The following is a 15,057-nucleotide window of genomic DNA, read 5'->3' on the forward strand; positions in this document are numbered from 1 at the left end:
GACATTACTGACTACAGGTGGGACTTGCACAATTGGCCTACAACTAGTGGGGTGACGGCAGATCTGACCTTTCTGGTCCAAAGGGAGTGGGAACTGGAGCAAGATTATCAACAGTTGTTTCGCTCCATTCAAGCCCAGCGCAAGATACAAAACAGTTGGATACCAGGCCCAGACCTGCAGCCCTACCCCTGGCAAGTCACAGCTGAGGTATCCCCTACTTCCTCACCAACTGTGGAGGTAGGGGACTTCATAGACTGGTACTGGGAGGAACCCTAGTCAGCAGGTGGAGATGGTACCGTAGTCACTCCACTGTCCCAACAGGGTGGCTGGGCAGGCGGCCCAGATCCCCAACTGCCACTGGAAGTACAGGGAGAGGAGATTGTCGGTGCCTCATCTCTGCAACAACCAGAATCACTGGTAGTGGAGACAGCCGGTCTCACTACCCAGCGGCAGTATACTCTACAGGGAGAGGAGACAGTTGGTCTCTCTCCCCAGGGGCAGATGGGGTATCCAGAGGAGGGGGTAAGTGATAGCCCCCCTCCACAGCTCTCTCCCAGCCCAATACTAAGGGTAGTGGGTAAGGCTTTAAACCCCACTGACCCCTCTCCAGCAGAAGAGCTGGCATCAGAACAGAGCGCCGCTGGCCTCTGCCCTAACCGTTCATTTACTACCCAGCAGGAGTTGGCACCATGCACCCCAGCTGAAGTGCTGGCATTAGGGCAGGGCGCCGCTGGCCTCTGCCCTCCCCTATCCCCTTCTTCAGAGCCGATCTTCTGACAGGCTACCCCAGTGGAAGAGCTGGCATCTGGGCAGAGCGCAGTCGGCCTCTGCCCACCAAGTACCTACAGCTCCAAGCTAGAGAACCACAAGGAAGCAAGGAGCCGCAGATGCCCACTCAACAGCTGGGGACATACAGAACAGAGCCAGGCCCCAAAATTCAACAGGTCCAGTATTGGGTTGTGGTTGGACTGCCAGACTAACTCAGATACTGACCGTGAGGTCAGGTATCTGGTTAGTCTTCCCTGGGAGGGGGAGATGTGTGGCGAAACCAACCTCGCCACTGGGTTTTGGAGGGGCCTGGCTACTAGCCTCTTGCCCCAGGATTATGGGCCCTCTCATCAGCCAGGCCTCATTTGTTCACAAAGGACTTGGACTAACTTGAACCCTGGTCTAATTCGTGCCATTTTGGGATGTTAAATGTCTATGTGTTTTGAAAAGGGTGGGACATTGTATACGTTGAGTAGGGAGGTCTGTTCCATTGTCTCTCTTTGTGTATTGGCGATTTCCTTTGTCCTGAGAGATAATTGAATTACTTCTCGGTTGTCTCCAGGACAGAGGATATTGTGTATTCGCCTGCCTGTGATGATTGCATCAACCCAGTGTGAGGTAATTCTATCACAGGCAGAGGGGAGGATTTTGTGTGGGAGTGTCTGAGTGTATTGTACGTGGTTATTGGCTGTTTTTACAAAACCCTGTGGGTGGTAACCTTGTTGGAAGATGTGTATTAAATGCTTGTGTGTTAAAATAAAGAGAGTATAAATAGAGGGATGGCACTCAAAACATTTGTGTTGTACGGATAGATATATTTATTAAGGGGTGGCTAGATATGCCTGATGAAGTAAAAACTAAGTAAAAACTGGTATAATAATCAGAAAAGTATATCATAAATGTAAATAATAAATATATATGAATATCAATGAAAAAGAACAAATAATAATATCAGCATATCAATTGCATAAAATCCTGTTGGAATAAAAGGGTGATGCAAATCATAAAAATCTGTAAAAAAGCCTATTTAAAAAAGGCTATTTAAAAAACGATCTGTTGGAGAAAATTCAGTCTCATGTAATGTCCGGTGAAAAAAAGTTGATACAGTATCCTAGTATACAATATCCTATTATACCATAGATAAATGTCAATTGTCCTGATGTATCATAAAATGTCAATTGTGAAAAATCCTGCTGAAGGAAAAAAAGGAAAGAAGGAAAGAATGTCTTGTATACCTGTTGGGAGAAAATCCAGTCTCATACCATGGTATCCGGAAATATATTAAGGTACAATATCCTGATATGGGCTGAAATTAAGGAGTAATATGTGAGGTAGGTATCTCCTTGTTAATAGGAATAATCACATCCGATTTAGTATATGGAGTTCTTCATAGGTCCAACAATTATGGGCTGTGGAATAATCAAGCTACTGCTATGTAAGCAGGTACATTACCCTCCTGGTGGCCGTCAGTGAGTCGATGAGCGGCTCCTGCCTGCAGGTCGGCATCCATGTGTGATGATTGTGCTAGCTAGTTTCAATAGGCTGACTCAATGCCCCAATTGGTGTATTGAGTCAGCCTATTGAAACTAGCTAGCACCAAACAAAAGGATCCTACAACTAAAGTGAAGCTCCGGAGCTATTTTCTTCCCTCCTGTGAAGCTGCAGCGTCTCTTCCCGCCACTAGCCTCCACGTGGCAAGCCGACACTGAATCGAGCGGGAAATTTTACAAACGCATGTTACGTCACCGGAAGTGACGACAACAGCAGCAACCAACGGCCGGAGCATACAGCGGGCGCGATCATCACACGTGGACGCCGACCTGCAGGCAGGAGCCGCTCACCGACTCACTGACGGAGGGTAATGTACCTGCTTACATAGCAGTAGCTTGATTATTCCATAGCCCATTATTGTTGGACCTGTGAAGAACTCCATCAAGCCTTCATCCAGACACAAGGCTCCCAGATTCTAACACAGAGATCTGGTTTCTAAACCCAGCTGCCTATTTAAGAACAGCCAGGTCCTGCAAAACCCAGACCGGCATTTAAAATCCGGTCCGGTATTTGACCTCACCTGGCTGTAAATCAGCCCAGCAGCACATGCTGGGAGGAAAATATCTGTTTTCCCAGACCAAACATCTCACTGTGTCACAGTGTATTTTTGAAGAATTGTTGGTGATGTCATTTTTAATTTTCTATGTTACTATTTTAAAAATAAAGAAGATGAATCCAGCTTCCAATAAAAGTGACGTCCTTTTTTTTCTCAGGGGTAAAATCCAATAAACACAGTATACACACAACGTCTACGCATTTCAGATCATGGATTTAAGATCTATTCCTATGAGAAAGAATCTTAAATCCACGATCTGAAACGCGAAGACTTTACACTGTGTTTATTGGATTCTACTACGATAAATAAAGGTCATCGCTTTTATTGTAAGCTGCATTCACCTTTTTCATTTTTAAGCTGCTTATTATGCCGAGTCCTTGGCATATCCTTGCTTCTTGGGCATCTAGCAGGTGAGCGCTGTTAAATCTCTTGGACTATGTATTTCACTATCTATATTAAAAATAATGAAAATCCTGCTATTATCAAACTGGTCACTAAGTCGAATAATAGGTGTCACTTCTTGGTCTTGTGAGGGGTAACTTTCTTTCTGGGGATAATCGTCACAAATACCTTCGCAGACAACAGGTTTTCATGTCCCAACTCGTGCTTTTTTGCAAAACAAGCACAAACAAACGATACAAAACAAAATGAAAACCTGCCCCACTAAGCACTACCTAAACACAGTACAGTCGTGGCCAAAAGTTTTGAGAATTACATAAATATTAGAAATTGGAAAAGTTGCTACTTAACTTTTTATAATAGCAATTTGCATATACTCCAGAATGTTATGAAGAGTGATCAGATGAATTGCATAGTCCTTCTTTGCCATGAAAATTAACTTAATCCAAAAAAAAAACTTTCCACTGCATTTCATTGCTGTCATTAAAGGACCTGCTGAGATCATTTCAGTAATCGTCTTGTTAACACAGGTGAGAATGTTGATGAGCACAAGGCTGGAGATCATTATGTCAGGCTGATTGGGTTAAAATGGCAGACTTGACATGTTAAAAGGAGGGTGATGCTTGAAATCATTGTTCTTTAATTTTTAACCATGGTGACCTGCAAAGAAACACATGCAGCCATCATTGCGTTGCATAAAAATGGCTTCACAGGCAAGGATATTGTGGCTACTAAGATTGCACCTCAATCAACAATTTATAGGATCATCAAGAACTTCAAGGAAAGAGGTTCAATTCTTGTTAAGAAGGCTTCAGGGCGTCCAAGAAAGTCCAGCAAGCGCCAGGATCATCTCCTAAAGAGGATTCAGCTGCGAGATCGGAGTGCCACCAGTGCAGAGCTTGCACAGGAATGTCAGCAGGCAGGTGTGAGCGCATATGCACACACAGTGAGGTGAAGAATTTTGGAAGATGGCCTGGTGTCAAGAAGGGCAGCAAAGAAGCCACTTCACTCCAAAAAAAAATCAGGGACAGATTGATCTTCTGCAGAAAATATGGTGAATGAACTGCTGAGGACTGGGGCAAAGTCATATTCTCCGATTGTTTGGGGCATCTGGAAAAAGGCTTGTCCGGAGAAGAAAAGGTGAGCGCTACCATCAGTCCTGTGTCAGGCCAACAGTAAAGCATCCTGGCATCCTGAGACCATTCATGTGTGGGGTTGCTTCTCATCCAAGGGAGTGGGCTCACTCACAATTTTGCCCAAAAACACAGCCATGAATAAAGAATGGTACCAAAACACCCTCCAACAGCAACTTCTTCCAACAATCCAACAACAGTTTGGTGAAGAACAATGCATTTTCCAGCACGATTAAGCACCGTGCCATAAGGCAAAAGTGATAACTAAGTGGCTCGGGGACCAAAACGTTGACATTTTGGGTCCATGGCCTGGAAACTCTCCAGATCTTAATCCCATTGAGAACTTGTGGTCAATCCTCAAAAGGCGGGTGGACAAACAAAAACCCACTAATTCTGACAAACTCCAAGAAGTGATTATGAAAGAATGGGTTGCTATCAGTCAGGAATTGGCCCAGAAGTTGATTGAGAGCATGCCCAGTCGAATTGCAGAGGTCCTGAAAAAGAAGGGCCAACACTGCAAATACTGACTCTGCATAAATGTCATGTAATTGTCGATAAAAGCCTTTGAAACGTATGAAGTGCGTGTAATTATATTTCACTACATCACAGAAACAACTGAAACAAAGATCTAAAAGCAAATTAGCAGCAAACTTTGTGAAAACTAATATTTGTGTAATTCTCAAAACTTTGGCCACGACTGTACATCCCTGACTCACCTAAATCACGGTTCACACACACGTGAACCCATGCGGCTTTCCCCAGCCTAATGTCTAACAGCCCCCTGGCTGTTACCATATCGGTGTATTTTGGGGAATTGTGGTCTAGTCGTCCGCCCGACACTGACCATGCGACCCTTATCCCTAGGCGTCGCAGGACCCCCCCGACCCCCAAACCTCAGGCTAATCCCAGCCTCGTGGTCTCTCAGCGCTCCCAGTTCAGACCACACACAAAACCACCCCAGGCTTCTGTACAACACAAGACACACCCTTCTCACTTTGAGGACAGCTTTATGCTCCGTTGATTGTGGCACCTGTTGCTGCCTCATGCCTGACCACTGATGGGAAAGAGATGGATAATCCTGCCATTCCTCTCTCCTAACAGCCATGAGGCCTGTCACTGTCTCACAGTCTGTACACATCACTTTTCACCAGTCATCTTTTTATAATCACAGACAGGATTACAATGACAGGTATCATATATGTATGCCTTTTGGAGATCATTCCATCTTCAACTTGCTTATCTGTTAACAGTAACATTCATTTTGACCAGGGGTGGCCAAACTTTTGCATGCCACTGTACCGAGGCAAGGACTGGGGTAGTGACAAGAGGAAGACTGGAAGCTTGCCTTTGTGTTTTACACACTCAGTAGAATGCTGAAAAATGACCCTCCTTAGCAATGCTCAGTTCAGGGCCGGCGCCACCTGTAAGGCGACCTAGGCAGCCGCCTAGGGTGCAATTTAGCAGGGGGCGCCGGCCCCGTGCGGTTAAAAGAAAAAAGCGTTGCTGCAATTTTTATTTTTTTTAAGTACGGAAGGCGGTGGCAGGCCCTCCCCCGCACCGGGCGGCTGCTGCACTGCCCAGAGAGAGGGGCTGATAGGAGGGAAGCGCCTCTAATGTAGCGTGGCCGAGCTCTGTTCGGTCCGCGGTACAGGAGCATTTATTTTCTGTACCCGGCCAGACTGACAGGAAGTACTCACTTAGTGTGCACTTCCTTTCAGTCCGGCCGGGTACAGGAAACAAATGCTCCTGTACCGCGGACCGAAAAGAGCTCGACCACGCTACATTAGAGGTGGGGGGGGGAATGGAATGAGAGTGACAAGGGAGTGGGGGGGAATGAGAGTGACAAGGGAGGGGGGGGAGGAAATGATGAGAGTGACAAGGGAGTGGGGGGAAGAATGAGAGTGACAAGGGAGGGGGGATGAGAGTGACAAAGGAGGGGGGGGTGAGAGTGACAAGGGAGGGGGGGGAATGAGAGTGACAAGGGAGGGGGGGAGTAAATGAGAGGGACAAGGGAGGGGGGGGAGTAAATGAGAGGGACAAGGGAGGGGGGGAGTAAATGAGAGGGACAAGGGAGGGGGGGAATGAGAGTGACAAGCGAGGGGGGAATGAAAGTGACAAGGGAGGGGGGATTAAGAGTGACAAGGGAGGGGGGGAGTAAATGAGAGTGACAAGGGAGGGGGGGAGTAAATGAGAGTGACAAGGGAGGGGGGAATGAGAGGGACAAGGGAGGGGGGGAGTAAATGAGAGGGACAAGGGAGGGGGGAATGAGAGTGACAAGCGAGGGGGGAATGAAAGTGACAAGGGAGGGGGGATTAAGAGTGACAAGGGAGGGGGGGAGTAAATGAGAGTGACAAGGGAGGGGGGGAGTAAATGAGAGTGACAAGTGAGGGGGGAATGAGAGGGACAAGGGAGGGGGGAAGAGAGTGACAAGGGAGGGGGGAATGAGAGTGACAAGGGACGGAGGGGGGGGAGAAGAGAGTGACAAGGGAGTCCCCAGATCCAGACTGCAGCCAGAGACCAGATCATCTTATTGTCCTGGTGGTAAGTAGACAATGCAATATGTTTATTATGTAATTGTTTAGTTATTAATACTACATTGGAAACTAATTTACCTCACATTAAGGCTCCATTCATCCAAACACGGAAAGCGGCAATGTGCGTTCCGCATTTTGCGGACCGCACATTGCCGGCACTAATAGAATATGCCTGTTCTTGTCCGCAATTGCGGACAAGAATAGGACATGTTCTATTTTTTTGCGTAACGGAAGTGCGTACCCGGAAGTGCGGATCCGCAATTCTGTGTCCGGGCAGCACATCATGCTGCCCCATAGGAATGAATGGGTCCGCAATTCCGTTCCGCAAAATGCAGAACGAAATTGCGGACGTGTGAATGGAGCCTAAAAGGACACTATAGTGCCAGAACCAGTACAGTTTAATGTAGTGGTACTGGTGTCTATAGCCTGTTCCTGCAGAGAAAAGACACTGTGCAGTACTGGTGGTAAAGGAGCACTATAGTGCCAGGAAAACAAGCTTATTTTCCTGGCACTATATAGTTGTTAGGTTTTAACCCCTTCAGCCCAGTGGGAGGGGGACACGAGGGTGCCCCACTCCTTTCTCCAGCGCCGGCACTGGGAACTCTTCTCCCCGATCCTCCTCTCAGCTGCGAATGCGAATGCGCATGCGCACGCATTCAAAACTATGTTCTGCGTCTTCCCACTGTAATTTTCACAGTGAGAATCGCGGAAGCACCCTAGCGGCTGTCAGGGAGACAGCTACAAGAAGCTTGATTAACCCTAAGGGAAACATAGTAGTTCTTTTAATTCAAATGCTGAGAAAGGGGTGGAACATGATATGGGCAGATCATCTGATAAGGGGTGGGGGGCGCAGCAATTTTTATCTTGCCTAGGGCGGCAAAAATCCTTGCATCGGCCCTGGCTCAGTTAGTGTTTCTGCGTAGACTCTTTACATCCCATATTCTAGTACAAATAAACATTTTTCACTAATAAAGTGAATTACAAAAATATTTAACATCCCTGTCCCTACACAATATTAAAAATAAACTGAAAGAACAGTTACACTTTTAACCATATTGCATTTTCAAGAACTGCAATTTAATCTTCACTCTTCCACCTTACGAATAACTCCAAGTGTTTTTAATCAGATCTGAGTTGGTTGCATACTGTAGGTAAGCTTGTGGCAATACATGAGGGAAGCTGTGTGCTCATAATCCTATTTTTCAAACAATGCAAGAAAAAGTAAAGGAGAAAAACTTCCTCACAGTCACAAATGAAAGGTAAGGTTTTAACCTTCTCCGGGAATACGTTTTCACCTCTCATCAAAAGTGCTCGCAATTCTCTAAGGAGAAAAAAGGTCAGTTTGCTCAAAGGTAGTCTTTTCTCTATTTCTTTTTCTTTTCCTTTTTTTGTATTCACAGCCAATGAATCTACAAAACACTACATGTCTGACATAATCTGTGAGACAACCGCAGGTCAGCAGTAGAACACCCATAGGTCTAAACAAGCTAAAAGGTCTAAACTTTTTCTTCATGTATTTTTGTCACCTTTGTTTACTTGAGAATGTAGAAACGTTTCATAGGTCATTTTGGTCTTAAGGGGAGAACAGGCTGACAAATCAGTTTATTGTAAGATCAAATAGTGATAACAGTAAAAATATATTAGGCTACAGTGATGTATCTGTAATTTATTGTCAATATAAAAAGAAAAAAATCTATACTGCTCTTCCAGGCATAGATCAATTGCTATAAAGAAGGATTTTCCAGCACCACTTGTTTCTTGAGTGATATTTTCTTTATTTTCAGTGACAAAAAGACCGCAATAAAACTTCACAGGTCCTGGTTCAATCTACGCGTTTCGAACAGGTAAGTTCTTATTCATGACTGGCATGTCTTGCCTATGTGAGAGCGGCTATATATACTCTCGTTCAGGGCACCCATCCCCCAACTTTAGGGAGGAGGGTATGTCCAGGTGCATGCAAGGCCGCAATCACATACGAAAGCCAGATAGGGAAATGACTTAAAAAAACATAAAATACAGAATAATGTAAAAAAAAATCTGGATCTATGAGTAGGAGGTTGAGGAGGCGGTGGTTGGGTGGATGTGGCGGTGTAGGTTAACGTGGCGGAGTAGGTGGAAGCGACGGTGAACGAGGAATAGGTAGCCAACACTGATTTGTGTTGTTTTTTATTTTTAAATTGGGGTATCCCCCAAAATATTGGGACATAAACAAAGAATAAGTGCGCTTGAGTACAAGAATGGATGGTTGAGGCTGGTATAAATGTCTATTCTGCACAAGGTACGGACAAGTCCTGTGGGATCCATGCCTGGTTAATTTTAATAAACGTAAGCTTGTCCACATTGGCTGCGGCCTGTGATAATGCTCTCTGCCGTGCTAAACACACGTTAACACTATACACTGGCTGCAGGGCAGGTCAGCACCTCAAAGGCTGACAAAGCTTTTCCACATTTGGGCCATGCTAACCCTGCCTTCTCAGGTGCTGGCGGTGCCCCAGCTGCGTTGGCGACCTCTTCCTCCTCCTCTGCCTTCGCCTTGTGCTTCCACTGTGCCCCCGCTGTCAGGTGGGAATGCCATCAGCAGAGTGCGCTTGTAGTCGCGCATCTTTTTCACTAAATTTAGTTCCCTGTCAGCAATGCAGAGCAGGGGTTCATTCACGGCAAAATGGGGTTCATGTCACCCAGCAATAGAACAGAGGATTTTGAGAGAACAAGGCCCATGTCACCCAGGCACAGCAGGGGTTCATTCTGTCACTACCAGAGCTTTGAGACGTTCTCACAGCTCTGTTTCTCCACCCCTGTGATGATGTCACTACTTGAGCTTGGAAGAGTTCTCTCTGCTCTGTTTCTCCGCCCCTGTGTTGAGGTCTTTACTTTCTGTTTCCTTCCTCCCAGCTGCCCTCCTGTGTTTTATTTCTCTGCCTTTAAATCACCCCTCCTCCTTTGTAGGGTGCGGATTATACTTTTAATTTGAGCTGTATCTCTCGCTTGAGTATCTTCACTTGTGTGATATCTTTCAATGGACCTGAGTTCTGCTGAAGCAAGTACCTCGGATATTGTCTGCTGACTTTGGATCTGTTTTCACTGCTGCTGCAGCTCCTTCAGTTAAGTGTGCAGACATTGTGTGTTTCTGTTTGTTTGCTGACTGGATCCGAGGCGACCCCGGTTCCGTCCATATTCTGAGCAGGGCACCGGTGGCGGTGCCCCTTCCACTATTGTAGGGGTTACAGTGGTCATCAGCCTTAGGTACGCGGGCATGTCTCGATCCACCATCTGGAACTGGACATGTGCTTAGCAGCATAGGGAGAGCTTTTAGGGTCTGACAGGGGTCACCCTTTATCCTCCCTAGTTTGGGTCCGTTCAGTAGCTAATTCACTGTGTATGCTCTTGTTGTTCACATACAGACGTGACACATTCACGTCAAAAGGGGGTTCATGTCACCCAGCAATGGAACAGAGGATTTTGAGAGATTTAGGCCCCTGTCACCCAGGCACAGCAGGGGTTCCTTCACGGCAAAAGGGGGTTCATGTCACCCAGCAATAGAACAGAGGATTTTGAGAGATTTAGGCCCCTGTCACCCAGGCACAGCAGGGGTTCATTCACGGCAAAGGGGGTTCATGTCACCCAGCAATAGAACAGAGGATTTTGAGAGATTTAGGCCCCTGTTACCCAGGCACAGCAGGGGTTCATTCACGGCAAAAGGGGGTTCATGTCACCCAGCAATAGAACAGACGATTTTGAGAGATTTAGGCCCCTGTCACCCAGGCACAGCAGGGGTTTGTATACGCCAAAAATTGTAAAATGTCACCCGGCAATTGAAAATAAGATTTTTTTTAAATTTAGGGCACTAAAATTGGCACTTTTTTGCATTAAAATGGGAACTATATTGCATTAAAATGGGAACTATTTTGCATTAAAATAGTCCTTGAAAAGGCTAGAGGGATGTAAAAGGCAGTAAAATGTGCTTACGAGCATGGCAACTGCTCTGCAAACAAATGTGGATAGGGAAATAACTTAAAATAAAATAACTGAAAATTACAAATTATTTTTTTATGGGGTGCTCTGTACTTTTCAGTGATACCCTTTTGGGGTGTTTAAAATTTATTGCAGAATACCGTAAATATTGTTATTGAATTGGACTACACCATCATTCCAAGGATAGATCAATAGATGTGTTTTCATAAAAAATATAAAAATTATTTCTTATATTAGATTCACTGGCATGTCATCTCAAATTGGCACAAATTTTTTTTTCCCACAAAGACTTATACTTAGGGTCCATTCACACGCCCATAAGTGTTTTGCGGATCTGGAAAACACGGACACCTGCAATGTGCGATCCCACACTATTATAGAAAATGCCTTTTCTGGTCCGCAATTGCGGACAAGAAAAGGCCATGCTCTATTTTTTTCAGGAACGGAATTGCGGATCCCCAAAAAAAAACGGATCCTGCGAAAATGGATGCGGATCCCAAAAATGCAGATGAGGATCCCGGAAATGCGGATTCGCATCCGTTCCAGCCCCATTGAAAGTGAATGGGTTCGCAAAATGCGGACCCAAATTACTGACGTGTGAATGGACCCTTATTGTTGCTTGATGATACTTTCTTACTTTATCAAAAAAGCTTCACAAAGATAACTTAATACATGCAATTATTACCCAGAAGTTTAAGAAGTGAAATCATTGCTGCTAAAATATATAATATAACTAAAATCATAGCACTAAAAATGTATTATAGAAAAGATTAAGGATACCTTGTCTGGAATTAGGATTCTATATTGGTTTAATTTATGTTTTTGTTCGGCTCGAATTGTTACTTAAAGTCATATGAATTATAAAGCATCTGAAAAGAACACTACCGTAAAATGATTGTGTTTTATTACTAGTTCATGTTTTTTCCCCCATATTTTTCTGATAAAATTATTTGTACTACAGTAGTTCTCTTCTAATTTTTGAAATAAAGGCTCCATCTGGTGGACTTTTCTCTGGTATTTTTCAGTATTCTTATAAGAAAAGATCCAATCTTTCATTGTTGCATCTAGTGCTGCTTACTACTATAGTTGAGCGAACTGTAAAGTTCGGGTTCTTACCGAACTTTAGCTTTTTTTGGACCCGGACCCGAACATTTACGTAAAAGTTTGGGTTCCTGTTCGGTGTTCGGCGATTTTTATGGCGCTTTTTGAAAGGCTGCAAAGCAGACAATTAACAAGCGTTTAACTGTGTGCCCTTAGAAGCCATCACAGCCATGCCTACTATATACACTGCGTGCAGAATTATTAGGCAAATGAGTATTTTGACCACATCATCCTCTTTATGCATGTTGTCTTACTCCAAGCTGTATAGGCTCGAAAGCCTACTACCAATTAAGCATATTAGGTGATGTGCATCTCTGTAATGAGAAGGGGTGTGCTCTAATGACATCAACACCCTATATTAGGTGTGCATAATTATTAGGCAACTTCCTTTCCTTTGGCAAAATGGGTCAAAAGAAGGACTTGACAGGCTCAGAAAAGTCAAAAATAGTGAGATATCTTGCAGAGGGATGCAGCACTTTTAAAATTGCAAAGCTTCTGAAGCTTGATCATCGAACAATCAAGCGTTTCATTCAAAATAGTCAACAGGGTCGCAAGAAGCGTGTGGAAAAACCAAGGCGCAAAATAACTGCCCATGAACTGAGAAAAGTCAAGCGTGCAGCTGCCAAGATGCCACTTGCCACCAGTTTGGCCATATTTCAGAGCTGCAACATCACTGGAGTGCCCAAAAGCACAAGGTGTGCAATACTCAGAGACATGGCCAAGGTAAGAAAGGCTGAATGACGACCACCACTGAACAAGACACACAAGCTGAAACGTCAAGACTGGGCCAAGAAATATCTCAAGACTGATTTTTCTAAGGTTTTATGGACTGATGAAATGAGAGTGAGTCTTGATGGGCCACATGGATGGGCCCGTGGCTGGATTGGTAAAGGGCAGAGAGCTCCAGTCCGACTCAGACGCCAGCAAGGTGGAGGTGGAGTACTGGTTTGGGCTGGTATCATCAAAGATGAGCTTGTGGGGCCTTTTCGGGTTGAGGATGGAGTCAAGCTCAACTCCCAGTCCTACTGCCAGTTTCTGGAAGACACCTTCTTCAAGCAGTGGTACAGGAAGAAGTCTGTATCCTTCAAGAAAAACATGATTTTCATGCAGGACAATGCTCCATCACACGCGTCCAAGTACTCCACAGCGTGGCTGGCAAGAAAGGGTATAAAAGAAGAAAATCTAATGACATGGCCTCCTTGTTCACCTGATCTGAACCCCATTGAGAACCTGTGGTCCATCATCAAATGTGAGATTTACAAGGAGGGAAAACAGTACACCTCTCTGAACAGTGTCTGGGAGGCTGTGGTTGCTGCTGCACGCAATGTTGATGGTGAACAGATCAAAACACTGACAGAATCCATGGATGGCAGGCTTTTGAGTGTCCTTGCAAAGAAAGGTGGCTATATTGGTCACTGATTTGTTTTTGTTTTGTTTTTGAATGTCAGAAATGTATATTTGTGAATGTTGAGATGTTATATTGGTTTCACTGGTAAAAATAAATAATTGAAATGGGTATATATTTGTTTTTTGTTAAGTTGCCTAATAATTATGCACAGTAATAGTCACCTGCACACACAGATATCCCCCTAAAATAGCTAAAACTAAAAACAAACTAAAAACTACTTCCAAAAATATTCAGCTTTGATATTAATGAGTTTTTTGGGTTCATTGAGAACATGGTTGTTGTTCAATAATAAAATTAATCCTCAAAAATACAACTTGCCTAATAATTCTGCACTCCCTGTAAGGCTGAGTCACGAAGCGCTGCACGTCACTCTGCTATTCTTAGTGTAGGGAGAGGATGCTGCTGCTGTCAGGGACAGATCAGGGATAAATACTAAGAAGAACTGCCTTATAACTCAGCGATCTCAATCCAATGTGTTTTGTGGGTGCAGTGCACAGTTTTTTTAAGCCTGCACTAAGTCAACTTCTGTTGAAAAGGCTTCTTTTTTTTTTACTTCAGTTTGTCACTATTAATACCTAATTGGCAGCAATTTTATGCAGACATGCTGGTGCAGCACTATCTATCTGCATGTCTGCTAGTCCAGAAATACAGCTTTTTTGCTGACTGTGCATAAAAAAAATTTTTTTTTCATATAGTGCACCAGCACTATCTATCTGCATGTCTGCTAGTCCAGAAATACAGCTTTTTTGCTGACTGTGTTTAAAAAAAAAAAAATTTCATATAGTGCACCAGCACTATCTATCTGCATGTCTGCTAGTCCAGAAATACAGCTTTTTTTGCTGACTGTGTTTAAAAATTATTTTTTTTCATATAGTGCACCAGCACTATCTATCTGCATGTCTGCTAGTCCAGAAATACAGCTTTTTTGCTGACTGTGCTTAAAAATAATTTTTTTTCATATACTGGTCATCTTTGATTACACGTGCATAAGTGACTGTCACATTTAGTCCACAAATACGGCCATTCGTTTACTGCGGTTGAAATAAACCGTGTCTTCCTATACTGCTCATTTTGAATTTAACATACATAGAATACAGTAACATTTAGGCCACAAATACGGCCATTCGTTTACTGCGGTTGAAATAAACCGTGTGTTCATATACTGCTCATTTTGAATTTAACGTACATAGAATACAGTCAAATTTAGGCCACAAATACGGCCATTTGTTTACTGCGGTTTAAATAAATCGTGTGTTCATATACTGCTCATTTTGAATTTAACGTACATAGAATACAGTCACATTTAGGCCACAAATACGGCCATTCGTTTACTGCGGCTGAAATATACTGTGTGTTCATATACTGGTCATCTTTGATTACACGTGCATAGGTGACAGTCACATTTAGGCCACAAATACAGCCATTTGTTTACTGCGGTTGAAATAAAACGTGTGTTAATATACTGCTCATTTTGAATTTATTGTACATAGAATGCAGTCACATTTAGGCCACAAATACGGCCATACGTTCACTGCTGTTGAAATAACCCGCGTGTTCATATACTGCTCATTTAGAATTTAACGTACATAGAATACAGTCACATTTAGGCCACAAATACGGCCATTTGTTTACTGC

This window comes from Bufo bufo, chromosome 8 (genome assembly GCF_905171765.1).
Source record: "Bufo bufo chromosome 8, aBufBuf1.1, whole genome shotgun sequence".
Taxonomy (NCBI): Eukaryota; Metazoa; Chordata; class Amphibia; order Anura; family Bufonidae; genus Bufo; species Bufo bufo.